Consider the following 16,056-nt stretch of genomic DNA (forward strand, 5'->3'; position numbering starts at 1 on the left):
TTATACCCTCTATTAGCTAGCGAGGGAAAACGTAGCTGAAGGGGGCAGAGGTTGCTGAGTAAAGACACAAAACAAAATGTGTGTGCCTGTGCTACTTGCACTCACTCAAATGCTGCTACATACACAAAATAACCTCACAAGCGCACACACACACAAGGGAACAGGCGCTCTTGTGCACGAGCTCAGACTCTTTTCCCTCTGCACTGACCAGCTGATTTATGGGAAATGTGACTTCCAGTTCCATGACCCTGCGACGGTACTCTATGTCTGACCCTTGGTACACTGACACACACACACACACACTCTCTCACACACACACAAACACACACAAGCCTAGCCATCACTCGTAGGAATATGAGTTGCCATGCCAAAAGAGGGGGGGACCATGGGCTGTCCTTGGGGCTGATTGGCTGAGAGTTGTCAAACGATCACAGCGGTGGCAAGCAGGGGCCCTCTCTCCCCCCTAAAATCAATTTCAATCAACGTGGAGACGCAATATTATCAAATGTCAAGTCCACCGCGGCCCTCAGCCCTGTGCCGCAACAAAAAATTATTCCTGACAGCCACTTCGCGACTTAATTAAGTGCAAAAAAGCGGACAAGGAGAGAGGAGGGGAGGAGACGTGGTGAAAAGGATGGAAGGAGGAGGGTAGGGAGGGGTGGGGGGATTAAGAGTCAAAATACCTCAATTGGTCAGTTGGACTTTTTGTTTGGTTGACTGGTCGTATTGACAAGGCCTCAGAATGATAGCCTCACAGGGGAGCAGTCAGGGAGAGCGGGAGGGAGGGAGGACGAGGAGAGCTGGATAGAGGGAGAGGGAGGAAGGGGGAGTGGAGTATAAGGGGAGGAATATAGGGGAAGAAGCGAAAGACAGGGAGGAGACAGAAAGCTAAGATTGGGGGGAGACATGGATAATAGAGAGGGAAAGATGGACACGATGAGTATTGAAAGGGAAGAAACAAGAAAAAAGGGATGGACAGTTGGGGATGCAGATGAGGAGATAGGGGTGGAGAAGAAGGATGTAGCAACGGAGCATGAGAGGAAGAGAGAAGTAGACAGAGGAAGAAAGGGCAGGCAGAAAATGTAGAGATGGATGGGTTGAGAGAGGGATAGAGGAAGAAGACTAGAGGGGTAAGTGATAGTTTATTGACAAGGATCTCCCTACACACACATACACATACACATACACATACACACACTCGCTCCCATCCTCTCGCCGGCTCTCTTGATATTGAAATGATTCCTTGGGAAATAAATCACATTTCGATTGGCTGGTAATTGCAGAGGATCGATCAACGCGCTCTGCTCGACTCTCCCAGGGATTTTCCTCCTTTGTCCACAACACACACACATACACGCGCACTCACTCAATGGGCTGTCAATGGGGACCTTGAACCTCCAGGGAGAACTGATACCTGATTGGGCGAATCAGTAAACATGAGCTGCTGATTGTTCCTATGCAGATTAATATAAAGGGGCAGGTGGTTGAGGAAAAAACAATGAGAGAGACAGAATTGGAGAAAGGAAAGAGGGAAGCAAAGGAAGAAAGTAAAGAAAAGAACTTCACTGAGTAAATGTACTAAAATAATAATTTGCAGACTTAAACCCTGGAATAGAGTCATAACAACATGAAGCAAAAGATCAGCCAAATATAAGTACTACAATATTTATCGTACCATAACCACCGAGTTATTTCCCAGTAGAACATCTCACCTTTTAAAATGCTTTGCTATTGCGCTCAGCTCGCTGCAAAAATGCTATTCTGATTCATGAATGAGTAATTTTGATCAATTCTGCAATCAGTCAGCAGTAAGAGGTCCGTCTCCCCCATGTTAAAGTATGATTTATAAATGGCTAGAGGTCGTTACGACGCTACGGGCTCTTTATCAGGCTAAATGAGAATGGCCTTTCTACTCATGTTCTCTGTATGACAGGGACAAGCAGGTTGTCAATACAGAAACGACCCTGCTGGAGGGCTGAAAGGACATACACACACACAAACACATGCACATAAATATACACGGGAACACACAACCATGAAGCCTGTTTGCACGCATTCATTAACATAACATGGAAACATAAACATGTGCAGGTTGTCACACACACACACTGAGAATTTGCCAAAAACAAGAAAAGTTACTGTACAAACAAAATGTAAGCATGCAAACTACAATGTCCGCAAATGCACTTTCAACACGGACACATACACAAAATATATATTTATACCCCGGCGATGGATGAGTCAGTACGCACATTGATCACCTTCTGATTTACAGAAGCAGCAAGCATTGTAAACAGTGGCATAGATTTTTCTGTTTCCATAAAATACATACACAATTTATTCACCTTTTAGAGGCAAATCAATGCGATTCTGTGGATGTAGAATGCATTTCTCTCACATAGAGTATAGAACAGACAGGGTTGTTATTCAAGCATACATTAAACCTGGAGAAAAACTGCTGCTGAATTGTGAAAGATATTGTCAGGGATTCAGATTTATTTAGCTTTATATAGCTGAAAACGGCTGATTGACTGCATTTTGAGATCATCATAAATAAATGTAAGTCTTGATTATGTAAAATAAATAAATAAATAAATAAAACTAAACAGGTGCACACTGTCTGAGGCTCACTGGAGTAAATATAAGGTTTTTTAAATTATTTACTAAAAACAAACCTGTGTGATGTGGTAAGGCCATCCGTTAGGGATTGTGGACAGGGGGATAACCTTTTCCAAATTGGGACCCTCATCGATACCCACTCCAACACCACCTTCACCCACCCACCTTAAGTTCTAATACAAACATGGGCAATGTCAAAGAAGCTTTTGGCCATTAGCCTTATAGTGACACAGATGGAGTCCCTAAGGACCATTTCCAAATTCAGTGTTGTAGACTCATCCAGGACATGCACATCACATATATATTTAATTATTCAATATGATTATAAACACAAAAGGTCAATACAGTTTTTTTTTAATCTTTCAAATTAGACTGTGACAGTTATGTCCCTCCTTTTAACTTAAAACAAGACAATAAGAGGGGAAAAAATGCCCTTCAATGCTTGAGTGATTAGGAGGTCTACTTTTGACGGTTTGTGGGGTTTTTCCTGCATAGTTAGCGCTGATGGGAGCGATGACTCTCACAAACTTTTTACTTATTACTCATTTAAAAAGTAACAATATTACTTTACTTATTACTGGGTATTAAAAGTAAATAGTCACGTTACTTGTTACGTTATAATTACTTTCAACCACCGCACCCCATCCTTAAAAGTGACAGGAAACCTGTTCAGCAGTGCATTTTAGAAATGAATCCACTTTACTGGAACAATAATTAAGCTGAGGAGTCAACAACCAGCCGAACTGAAAACACTGCAGCCTCTCAGACCAGAGGATGCTGAATCATGAAGGCTATGGATATAGGCTTTTTAAAAAGAATAAAAAACAAAGCAGGTCCCTCCCACCATTTTAACTGATTGTGCATTCATAACAGCAGCAGTATGATTTTTACGAAACATTTAACGTTTTTTAACGCCTCTGTCTGAGATAAAAAAAATCAAGCAAGCGTCTCGACTACTGAACTAACGTTACTGTTTTGCACACACATTTATAAAAGAAGTATTCAGTGCTTTTACAAAACACAAATTGATTAATACCACTCTGTCCTGCCGAGTGGATGCTTCACTGGCAGTAACGTTATCTGCCAGAGTTTCTTTCTACAGGCTAAGTTTCACATTTCCTGAAAATGAACTACTGAAATGAAAGTTTATTAATAGGTCAACAAGAATTTACAGACAATGTGTAATCTACGTTGATTACAGTGGTTGACTACAGTCTTCTGACCGGCTACCAAAGCGTTTTTGCCCCCCGGCTGCGGATGCATCCAGTAGTGTTTGTATACAAGAAACCCGTCTATAGGTTACTACTTTAGCATTAACAAATCAGAGATTAACCACCATCAAAACAACCCACAAAAATTAAACAGCTGTTTTGACCATTTGGAATTATTATTATAGTGTTAAGCTAGATAGTAGCGTATACCATTATCTGAAATTAAAATGAATACACTAACATTAGCCCTAATCAAACCTTAACCACAGTGGTGTATTATCGGAAATGTGTACCGATCACAGGCCCATTCGGAGCCAGGAAACACCCTGCTGGTGTAACCCTGGATGTCCATTTTAGTTGTAGCTAAAGTGTATCCAGTATCTACATAAACAAATGCGGACAGCAAAATACTTTTTCGCTAGTGCACCCATATGTGATTGTTGAACATCTCATTCCAAAACCATGGGCATTAATCTACCTCCACCTGGGAAGGCTCCTCATCTGATTTTGGAACCTGACTGCAGGTAACTCCCATTTACTATCTCTATAGTTTGCACAGGGGTATTGGCATGTTTTTACGGGAGAGGGTCTTCCACAAACGGGTCACACCAAGTTGGAAGCACACAAACATCTAAAAATATTATTGTGTGCCGTAGAATTAATTGACCAGAAAACCATATATTTTGGGCATATAATGTATGTACTGCCCGGTGAGTTATCCATTAAATTGCCTGTGTACCTCTATGGAGGTCCATTATTATTCCTATCTCCAGCAATAATTTGAGATTAATGAGCTCTCATCTTTATCTAAAATGTTATAGAATCCCATGTGACAGTGAGCCTCTGGGAGGTTTTGAGTTATTTTCCACCTTTTTGTTTTGTACATTTACCCTAAATGAGGGAGAGTGGTAAAGTGATTAAAAAAAGACATCTTCGAAACTTTTGTATTTATCGGTTTTGCTCTCTGTAAGACTAAGTTTGGAGGCTTGAATCGCACACAAACACACACATACACACGCACACATTCCTACACACCTAAGGGTGCTTTGTGTAAATAAGCGTGCCTGTACCCCTGTAGGGAGGTCAGAACACCCATCCATCTAGCCCTGCCTCGGGTCATAATACACACACACGCACACACACATACACGGTTTCCCTCATTCACACGTCCACAAAATCTTTATCCTTCTTTTTTTGTTTCATGTCTTTCTCGTTTTTCCTTTCAAACACACACACCTCTTCCACCCTGCAGCCATCATTTAGTGGGTTGTGTTCAGAAAGTGTTTTGGATGTGTAGCACAAGAGATGACACTGGAAGACATAGGAAGACAGAACACTGTCCAGAGGTCACTGTGTGTGTGTGTGTGTGTGTGTGTGTGTGTGTGTGTGTGTGTGTGTGTGTGTGTGTGTGTGTGTAGCTTTAATGTATTCGAACTACAGAGGTGGCAAACACCTGCAGAGTTCTGCTCATGCTGCTCACCCCTTAATGTCTTTGTCCCCTGTGTACTACACACACATACACATTGACACACTAAATGCGGGATTCATGTTTTAGACAAAGGAGCTTTTTGTTGGTTTATTTTTTCATTTGATGAGAGGAGAACTGAAAAGGATTTCTGTTGTGTTTTCTCTCTCTCTGTCTGTGTCTCTCTCTCCAGAGAGGTTGCAGTACTTTAGTCTCTTCCTGCGAGCAGACCTCTCATCATTCTCCCTGATGATTTCTAATGTTTAGGGAGGGACTGAAGCACATAGAAGATGGAGGTTTGGGTGGATGGAGAGATGGCAGGAATAGGGGGACGCAACAGAGAGGTAAGAGGGAGTAGAAGGATGTCTTTATTTAAAGAGATGTTGACAATAACAATTATTTCTTTACTTGATTTCCCATGTCTGTTTAAAATAAAATAAAAAACGCGAAAAAGTTGTTGTTAGGTTTAACATTTCACTCAGTGTGAATATCATATAGCTTCACTAGTGAAGAGTGATTCAAAATATACATTATACTGTCTGACAGTTTGGAATAAGATTTTTTTTCCAACGTATATAAGAATTGAGACTACTCAACACCTGTCAAATTCATACTCTAAAAGAATAGGTGGCAACATATCAGGTCATAACCGTTGCTAACTGCAGTTAGCTAGTTAGCTCAGTTAGCCGTGCAGCTAACTTAGCAGTCCTGGTTGCTGACTAAGTCCGGAATGGGCACCAGAGACAGGTGAGCTGGTTATAGAGCCGGGCTCAGCCGCCCCCAGTGAGCCAAACACAGCCTCGAACACAGCAACAGGGAATTCAGTACATAGGTGATTTACAGCGGCTATGAACAGGACTGACTCCGTGGTCGACAAAGACATGGTGGATTAATGTGGGGACAGGACAGACATCAGCAGGAGAGGAGCGAGAGGGAGACATTTAGTGAGTTGTATAATTATTAGACTATGAAAATTAAGAATGTGGCTCTTGAGGTACAAGTGGTTTTACAACACAGGACGGGCCGGGGCTAACAGGTTAGCATGCTAACTTCAGTAGATATCTCTGCAAAACAATACATGTCGTTGACATAAAATCCATAGCCTGAAATAAAGCTGACTGAATTGAATGATGGAACATTTTGTTAAACAAGTCTCTCCTGATCCTCAAAGAGGATGTTCTTCAGATTGTTCATGCTCTTACCATCAGATAAATGTATTATTAAATACTTATTTAAATTGATACCTGTGTACATACAACTGATATATGGCAAAGACATATGTGAATACAAATAGTGCAGACAGACTATACATGTACACACGTGCATATACAGTACACATACATGTGTACATATATAAATGCATAATACATGCATAAACATAAAGATTAATCAGTACATTTTAACCACAACATAAAATAAGGATGTTGTGGTTAAGGGGCATTAGCAGTTGTATTTACCATCCTGACCATCACTTAACAGCGCTCACTTTCTGTGTGATGTGTGTATGCACATGTTTGCGGGTGTGTTAAAGCTTTTAGTGGGACAGAGACCGAGCAATTCCTCTTCTCTAACTGTCAGACAGACCTCATCTCTCTCATTGTTGTTCTGTGGTTCTGGCAAACACACAAATATACACAAACACACAAACATACACACCTCAAGAGTGCAGGTCCCTCCTGGTTTGCCCTTCCTACACACAACACTCCACCTCCGCCCTCACACTCCTTTTATGTTCTTAAATATTGATAAGCAGCTTTGCAACATTAATATCTTAGATGGCTTACAAGAACACTTAAATAAAATCTCACTCCCTCCCTCTCTACCTCTCCCTGCCTCTCCTCCAGCCTCTCACTTGTTTTTCATTTGTGTAATGCATTTGTCTGTTTGGGAGGAGGAGGGGGCCAAGGGGGAGGATTATAGGGAGTGTGTGTGTCTGTGTATGTTTGTATAATGAAAGTGGGTACTTTTTTTTGCATTTTACAGACCTTTTTGTGTGTAAAATGGTAATGGAAAATTAAAGCATGCCAGCCTATAAATATAATTGTCTTTTAAACTATGTTCGACAATAGAAACAGTACACATTATTGCTTTACATTATGTTACCAATTAAATCACTGGTGAAACTGATGTAACTACAATATGAGTTCAACTGACTTTCAACTTTTAAAAATGGATGAGAATTTCAGTAATTTCAGTAAGAAGATGATTGAACATCTTGACCACCACCTCATCCTTTATTTTGTTTAACACACACACACATACACACACACACACACACATATATACATATACATATATACACACACACCAGATTCTTGTTTACACTGAATATTTACAAACTTTTCTAAGAATATTTTTTTCCTTCAGATCTACAAAAGTAGCTTGAATTAGGTTAAAGCTAACCTAATAGAGGGGTTTTGTTCTTTTACTTGGATGATGCACGTTATAAGAACAGGATGCTGCAAAACCACCAAAGTATGAGCTAACATAAGGGTGAATAGATCATATGAATTCACACAAAAATAAACAGAAGACAGTTTAATTCAAATCACTGTGAACACAATTGATAAAGTAGTTGAACTGTTCTGTAAATAATTGTAATTGGCTTTAATTGTACTGCAAATCCTGTATTCAGTTATTCTAAGGAATTAGCACACTTACATCATAAGGCAGCTGTCCTGTCCGATCAAAATGTCCTATGACACTAAATACCATCTTGTTCACTTTTAAGTCTAACAAAATCAGCAAATTTACAAGAAGAAAAATAAAGGGGACTTGAGTGATTGAGAGGGAGTTTGAGTGGGTCAGTAAACTGAAATAAAGAAGGGGAAATTAAGCAGAGGCTCATTCACCTGCAACCTGCTGTGAGAAAACGTTATCTTCTTCACATAATCTTCTTTAAGAAGTGGAGAGAAGCTCATTTCACTTACAAGGGATGACGGTGACTTGTTAACACTTAAGTGACAGTGCAGGGTCATTGTGTGTGTGTGTGTGTGAGATTTGACAAGATTTAACCCCGCTGAGGTCCTGAGAGGCTGATAGAGAGTTTTAAAGGGATTAGAACCGGATTAGGGACCAACTGGGAGGGATTAGCCCCCCGACTCTTACAGCTGCTCTTATACCAGATACCAGACACACAATGCCTTTGACACACACACACACACACACACACAGTGACCTCTGGACAGTGGTTTGTCTTTCCATGTCAAGTCTTACACATTCAGAAATGTGGGAAGAATTTGGGAAAGGGAGGGAGAATGGACATTTAAAGACAGTTCAAATTACAGAGTGGTGAAGTGGATGGAGTTATACATCAGAAGTAAGTCCTATGCATTTATAACATTAATCTCAATTTTATAACTGCATCCAAAATTTTCTACAGTCTACATATTGTTGAAGATCACTTTACACTCACTGGTCATTTTATTAGGTACACCTGTTCAATTGCTTGTCTACACAAAAGCTAATCAGCCAGTCACCTGGTAGCAACTCAATGCATTTAGGCATGTTGACATGTCAAGACAACTTGCTGAAGTTCAAACCGAGCATCAGAAATGGAGAAGAAAGGGGATTTAAGAGACTTTGAATGTGGCATGGTTGTTGGTGCCAGACGGGCTGGTCTGAGTATTTCAGAAACTGCTGATCTACTGGGATTTTCACGCACAACCATCTCTAGGGTTTACAGAGAATGGTCCGAGAAAGAGAAAATATCCAGTGAGCGGCAGTTGTGTGGATGAAAATGCCTTGTTGATGTCAGAGGTCAGAGGAGAATAGGCAGACTGGTTCAAGATGACAGAAAGACAACACTAACTCAAATAACCACTCGTTACAACCAAGGTATGCAGAATACCATCTCTGAACGCACAACATGTCGACCTTGAAGGAGATGGGCTGCAGCAGCAGAAGCCCACACCAGGTGCCACTCCTTTCAGCTAAGAACAGGAAACTGAGGCTACAGTTTGCACAGGCTCACCAAGATTGGACAACAGAAGACTGGAAAAACGTCGCCTGGTCTGATGAGTTTTGATTTCAGCTGTGACATTCAGATGTGTTTTGCATAAACAATATGAAAGCATGGATCCATCCTGCCTTGTATCAATGGTTCAGGCTGCTGGTGGTGGTGTAATGGTGTGGGGGATATTTTTTTTGGCACACTTTGGGCCCCTTAGTACCGATTGACTATTGTTTAAGCAATAAGACAGCCTACCTGAGTATTATTGATGACCATGTCCATCCCTTTATGACCACAGTGTACCCATCTTCTGATGGCTACTTACAGCACGATCATGCACTATGTCACAAAACTCAAACATCTCAAACTGGTTTCTTGAACATGACAATGAGTTCACTGTACTCCAATGGCCTCCACAGTCACCAGATCTCAATCCCAATAGAGCACCTTTGGGATGTGCTGGAACAGGAGATTTGTGTAGCCAACAAATCTGCAGCAACTTTGTGATGCTATCATGTCAATATGGACAAAAGTCTCTGAGGAATGTTTCCAACACCTTGTTGAAAGGATGCAACCAAGAATTAAGGCAGCTCTGAAGGCAAAATGGGGTCCAACCCATTACTACCAAGGTGTACCTAATAAAGTGGCAGGTGAGTGTATTTACCTTCAGTCTACTTTTCTCTTAAAAGTTTCTAAAAATAATCTTAAAAACACTCCACATTTTGGGTATTATGTGAGTACACACACTCATGCACACACAGACAAAAAGGCCCTCTTGACCGCGTATTTACCCGAGCGCAGCCTCTTCCTTCAACAAGACAAATATTTGGTCCAGAGCGTTTGCCAGTTGTGTGTGTGTGCGTGTTTGTGTGTGTCGCAGAGCGGTTTTTCCGGGGGAAGCCAAATGGAGAAGAGTGATAGGCCGACGTACCGCGAGGTTCATCAAAGTCACGGTGCACGACGGCACTCATTTTTCATTGGCTGAGGGGTCCCGCGCACCTGCAACCTACAGAAGCTAGCCCACCTGAGAGGGAGGGAGGGGGGAGAAGAATGAGAGAAAGAGAAAGAAAAATAGTGACAGAGAAAGAGAGTAAGAAACAAACATGAGGAAGAGTCGCCGGAAGAAACCAAGAACAAGAGGGAGGGAGGGAGACACTGGTGGTTGGGACAGTTTGAACGACAGCGTTCTCCCTTTTACATTTCACACCCGGACGCTCCTTGCACCGCTGGGGGGAGGAGGCAGGGGTAGGTGTGTGTGGTGTGTGCTGTTTTGCTCAAGGGAGAAAGACGGGGAGATACATTCTGAAGATGTTATTATTATACGTTTACCTTGTTTTGGGCTCACAGAGGGCTAAAAAAAGACGCACAGAAGCACACACAATGCAAGTGTGCACACACAGATTGATAGAACACACATCCACATACACGCACCAGCAGACACATGGACATGCAGTCGAACTTACACTTAAAGTTAATTTTTCTAAATCTTTTAATTTATTTTATTAATTTATTTTATTCACACTGCACACATTAGATTAAAAATATATTCACTTTAAGGATAGTTTTGCACATGAATACACGTACTTCGTGAAAGGCCTGTACTGTTAGAGTCATACGACAAAACAACAATCTGATGCAAAAACAGATTCTGAGGTCTGTTTAAAGGTATTCGATTTTCTTTACTTGAAAAGACAAATAATTTCACTCTGGTATATATAAATGGGCCTGTCATGTGGAGGCCACATTTTAGAATTCAAACAGAGTGGGTATATGGCTACGGATTTTATCTTTTGTCTCCCAGTACATTTCTGTCCAAGGCACTGGCTTAGATCTGGCATTGGTCCCAGCGCTGCACAGTGGCTCCCCAACCCAACCCAATCCTAATTAGGATGGGTTAAGCTGATTTGTTGCTGGTTTCCGGCAGATGTTAATTACATGAAATCATTTACTGAAATAGGTCTTTTCAAATTGAACTGGACTGATTGCATCAAATCCTGATAATACAAGGAGTCATTTCGAGATGGTTGTGATGCTCAGAAAAAAATGTATTCATTGTTTTGCAGACAGTCCATTTCTCATGATTGACTGTGGGGAAAACTTTCTGAGAAATGTCTACTACAAACATCAAATTACTTTTCCTGTTTAGAGTATTTAAAACCTGTGGCTTTTATAAGATAATGAAGACATTGTAAGTGTAAGAAATGTAAGCCGGCTTCTATCAACCGATCAGAAACAAGTGCTTTCCATAGTTAAATATACAGCACACATATTTTAGTATTTATTTAGTTTTTATTTATTAAGTATATTAGAGTGGAATGTTTCTTTAAATGTCTTTTTCTACAACTAGTTAAACAGTAAGTGAAACACTAACAGTAATTCCGTAATTGTGCGTGTGTCTTTGTGGTGGTGGGGGTGTGTCACCTGCAGCAGGTTGAGGCCATCATAACTGTGTGATGTCCATCGCGCCTGTCAACACACGTTTGATTGTACACACACCTCGCCGGTTGCCCCCGGCTATAGAAACCCAGCGTCTGTCCGCTGTACTACACGCTATACTGGACCCATCACTCAGCCACTGTCACACAGCCACACACACCAACAGAGACACAAACATGCAGGTAAAGACATAAATAGACACAATGTGACAGAAACACATACTCATGTCCGCATGGTCCAGCAGACACACGTATCACTTACACACTCCTCCTGCCGCCTGGGTTCAAGCACACACACACTCATACTCACTCACAACAGACGGCTTACACTGGAAATGAAGCTAATCCATCACCTGGAACATGCACACATACTCACACACACGCGGCAGGCAGGCAGGCATCGTCACCTTCACAGCTCACCTACTATCATTGTGACATCCATGCCTGCTGGACACTGTAGCTGCTGTGATGAATTCATAAATGCACACATACACTCACACGCACACACCCACGCATGCATATGAATTCATGCACAAGCACTGTATACAAGACCAAAGAAATGTACTAAGGCCTTTGTGTTTTAGTTTGTTTGTTTTCTGAAGTTCACAGAGGATACACTTTCATTCTTGCTTTTGTCTTCTTTTCCCTCATGTGTCCCCACTAAAACTGATAATTTTTCCGCAGCAGATCCACTCCGACACACATTTCTGTTAAGTATTCAGATATTTTACTTAAGTAAAAGTTAAATATTCAGTCATGCTGTCAAAACTTACCTTAAAGTATAGGCTCTGATTTTTCAATGTCCATCTTAATACAACACTCATACCATTTGTACTTTTAAAGAGTTATTGGTCGCTGTAATAATTCATCCTCTCCATCCCGACAGTGAAACAATCCCATGTGTGACTAAGCTGTCAGAAACGGGGCACAAAATCCATAGTCCCTGATCAGTGCAGTGATACTGGTGTAGCATGGAGGTTTGTTTCCAATTCAAAATCCGCAATAAAAACAACTTCTAAGTCAATTACTTGAGTAAATGCACTTTGTTTCTTTCTATCACTGAGGCACAGGTGTAATGATTAATAACATCTGTATTTCATTTGGGTGTTTCAGGGCCTGCTATTGTGCTTGCGTCCTCACTGGAAAGGGAACAGAACCAAAAAGTCAAAAAGTCAAAAGGCCTTTTATTCATCCAAATGAAAACTCTTTCACAGCTATGACCAAAATACAACCCACAGCTGTGACTGATGTAAAACTCAGACCAAAATGATCCCCCAAAACAACAACAAGAACATAAAATTCCCTGGAGAATCATTGGTGTGCATGTTTGACAAATGCTCTCTGGCAGCACTGCAGTCTCAACCAGCAGCTTGCTGAAGGCTACAGCAGCACTGTTTCGTTGCTCTCTTGTTACTGGGCTGTAAATTCAGCGGATGGCTTCTGTCTCTGTGTATTGATCCACTCCGTCACCTTGAACCTCGGTATTGACACATGGGGCGACGCTGAGCAGGGAAAAGCGGCAATTTACAGACCCTCAATTATGACATTCATAGATGATGTCACAACAGGGGCACGGGGCTTTCAGACACATGCAGTTCGTCGAGGGATTGTACCCATTTGTTTGAGCTTTGCGCACCAAAACACACACTCAAACACACACTAAGCAAAGGCTTTCCATCCTAAACAGCACTTAATGGCACCCTGTGTGCCTGTCTATGCACACATGGAGTATCTCTATGAGTGTGTATGCGTGTATCACCTCTGACAGCCGATCTAATGTCTGCTGTCCTCATTCCCCGGACAGATGGTTCACTGGACCATGTCATTAGTAGAATACAGTTGGCCATTATAATGTCATATTAAATACCACATATCAATAGTACGATAGCATGAGGCAAAACATTCACTGCTCCCTGCTGAAACCTTAGACTTTGTATCCATTGCCTAGTAAGGCCAGGTGTAGCAGTAAACACCATGTAATTACTGAGCAACAGAGAGGACACAAACGTTTTACATTTAACCTTAACAGGTTCATTTTTGTATTGTTTGCATATAGTAATAACATAACTGCCGGACTGTAGCCCAGAGCTCAATCAGTCAAATTTGTGACTGGGAACATCTCTTTAGGGAAACCTAAAAAGGAAATTGTGTCTCAACCGTGATCATGTACAGTAGCCATCCTTGAGCACCACTATTGCTGAGGTTGTTGGAGTCTGTAAGTTTATCTCTGAAAGAGTAGGAGGTTAGGAAAAGTGTAATGCTTCTCATGCAGTTAGGACATTTGTCATTTTTTTTTTTGTTTGTTTGTTTTGACTGTAAATATCAGCACAGCGCTGGAGTTTACATCATGACAGCTAATGCTCATCAAAGTAAATTTAACACATTTAGGAATTTTAAAAAATATACGCCAGAGCTAGACTTCTTTTTATTTCTTCTTTTTTAGTTCTCTGTGGTGCATTAATTTAGTCCAATATTAACAATCAATTATGACTTTTAAATGATAATGGACAGAAAGGTTAAAACCAATATTTGGAATGAATGATTTAATACAAAATACCAACATAGAGGCGAACAACAAAGAGTGGTCTGTGTTTTATTATAGTCTGTCTCAGTTAGAGCTGAACTTAATTGATAGTGCAAGTATGCTAATAATTGATTAATCGTTTAAAAGTTATTTTTAAGCAGTAAGCAAAAAAAAATCATTTGCTGGTTACAACTTCAAAAATGTGTGAATTTGCTGATTTTCTGTTTTATATAATTGTAAATATACATTTGGTTGTATAAAACAGTGCATTTTAAGACATCACCTTGGGCTCTGGGAAATTTAGAAATTTTGTAGGCCAATTGATTAATCGAATAATCAAGAAAATAATTGGCAGGTTATTCAATAATTATTATTTAATAAGACAAAGTGTTAATTAAAAATACAAACAGTTTTTGCTTGCGTTTGACCTTGATATTACATCAGGAAAGTACCCTGTATCGTATACAGGGCAGCCTCACAAAAGTTTGACTTTCAAGTAAATACAGTAGTATTTAAAGTTGAGAAAATACAGTACTCGTTTCAAAAAGAGCTTTTGAGGCCATTTGCTTCTTTTGAAATAATTATGATCTTTCAATGACCCAACTTTGGGTCTTGACCCTCACATGAAGTACACTGCTATATTGCATTACAAATGGATTTCAAATTGAAGCCATATCAGATGTCACATATCTGATTCAGTAAGTAGTGGCCAGGGGCCGCCCAGCCATCGTTAATACTGTATTCACAATCCATTGATGAGATCATGAAAAACTGTGTGTGTGTATGTTTGCCCTCATAAGACTCACCCCTGCATGTACTGACACTCATAAATACACACACACACAGAAAGACAGACACACTCCCCAGGGCCTGAGTGCTCTCAGTGTTGACCGTTGAGGATGTGGGTCAGAATAAGAGGGCAAAAGAGAGAGCGGCTCTCAGCGGTCCACACAGATGGGCCATAGTCACTCACACACACACACACACACACACACACACACACACACACACACAGGGAGGTCAGGGTTCACCTGGAAAAGCTCTGGTCACCATCCATCCATCAGTTTTATTACTGAGCCATGTCAAAACAGAGAGTGGACGAGAGATGCGAAATAGAGTGCTGAATTAGAAAATGCGAACAAGAGGAGTCTCCAGAGACAGTAAAAAATAAAGTCCAAGAAAATTGTAGTCATACTGTAAAGTTCTACTAAAGTAGATACACGACCTATGTGCACTTTGTCAATTTGTCTGCAGAAACTCAGATGGTCAGCGTGTATTTATGCATGTCTAAGTTAGTTCATGCATCAAATGTACTTTCGAATGCGGTTTCTAAGTGTGTGTCTGTGTGTGTGTGTGTGTATCTGTCTGTCTCCCCTTATTTCCCAGATTCTTCCCATGGGAGAATGGCGGCCATTTTGCCCTGTCACTCCCCTGTGCTTTTTTTCCCTCTTCGCCTGTCCAATAATGACAGTTTAATTTGCCAGCCAATTACACCTGAGCTGTATTTAAATGAGCCAATCAGGACTTGTGACAGAATGACTAGTCGCTCCAGTTAGCCCTCAGACGCAGAGGTCGATTTACTCTCTGACTCACTTAGTGATACTGTTTGTACTGTTTGCAGTATTTCATTCCTCTCAATTCCATTATAGTCCTGTCTTTTAGCAAACATACCGTGTGCTGACAGTTTATGTATATTACACAGTATTTAAAAACACCATTAAAAAAAGGAGGTAAATCTATGAAACACCATTTTTCTTTTAATTATAACATTATTCTTAAATTAATCTAATTAATTATATATATTTTGTGGATTGTGTACACAACTGACATTTCCATAATTTGAGTTTAGA

Source organism: Micropterus dolomieu, linkage group LG13 (genome assembly GCF_021292245.1).
Source record: "Micropterus dolomieu isolate WLL.071019.BEF.003 ecotype Adirondacks linkage group LG13, ASM2129224v1, whole genome shotgun sequence".
Lineage (NCBI taxonomy): Eukaryota > Metazoa > Chordata > Actinopteri > Centrarchiformes > Centrarchidae > Micropterus > Micropterus dolomieu.